At 53.8% G+C, this 831-nt stretch overlaps 1 protein-coding gene across 1 annotated transcript in view; it reads left to right on the top strand.

Annotated features, from left to right (window-relative positions):
- The window catches only part of ZNF541 (zinc finger protein 541), a 28,006-nt gene that overhangs the window by 25,304 nt on the left and 1,871 nt on the right, over positions 1-831 (top strand). The window lies entirely within an intron of this gene.

Genomic DNA, 831 nt, shown 5'->3' with positions numbered 1-831 from the left:
ATTTCCTCCTTCAGGCTAATAGTCTCTCCCCTCCCTTCAGTTCCACTCCGGGAGCAGGGAGGCTGGGGGAGGGAACACCCTAGATCTGGGTAGCTCTCAAGTGTTAGCCTCCGTTTGGGATTCGGTCCCATCGCTGGGTACGGCCAAGATGTAGAGAATCAGTGGGAAAACACCTTCAGATGGCACCGTGTTGGGGCCCCTCCAGGGCTCTCTGCATTCCAGATTCAGCCCCTGGTCTTGCAAAGACTTGTACATTGTTAGGTTTTTTGTACGTGTCGACGTGTAAATCTTATTAAATTGGGTTCTTGAGCGGCTGTCTTCTGGCTTCCCTGGACCTTTGATCTGAGAGGCTTTCGCGTCCCTGCCGCTTGCTGGAGCCCAGAGATGAGTGACGGAGCCCCGGGCCTGGAGGAGCTGGGGCCTCGGACATCCATTCGGCAGTCACATGCCCTAGCGTGTGCCCGACAGTGCCCAGGCATGTGACAGACTAGGCCCTCTCCCCATGCAGCCTACATTATGGGTGCGGGAAGGTAGCAGAAATAAGCCAAAAGGAGATTTTAGAAATGGATCATAGGTGTGCTTTTGGCCGCAAGTAACAGAACTGTCAGCACAGGTGTAAGCAGTCAGGTCGTGTGGTGGGTCCAGCGGCTCAAGCTCCGCCAGGGGAGGGCAGCCCCAGACAATGAGCGAGAATCAACTCTATGCACACGGGAAGAGAGCACCTCCCTCCCTCCCTCCCTTGGGTCCCTTTTTAAAATTTATTTACATATATTTTTTATTGATTTCAGAGAGGAAGGGAGAGAGAGAGACAGAGGGAGAAAGAGAGAGAGC

Source organism: Myotis davidii, unplaced genomic scaffold (assembly GCF_000327345.1).
Source record: "Myotis davidii unplaced genomic scaffold, ASM32734v1 scaffold566, whole genome shotgun sequence".
NCBI classification, from domain to species: domain Eukaryota; kingdom Metazoa; phylum Chordata; class Mammalia; order Chiroptera; family Vespertilionidae; genus Myotis; species Myotis davidii.
Note: the sequence above shows the minus strand (reverse complement) of the source record. Positions and strands in the feature narration are given on the sequence as shown.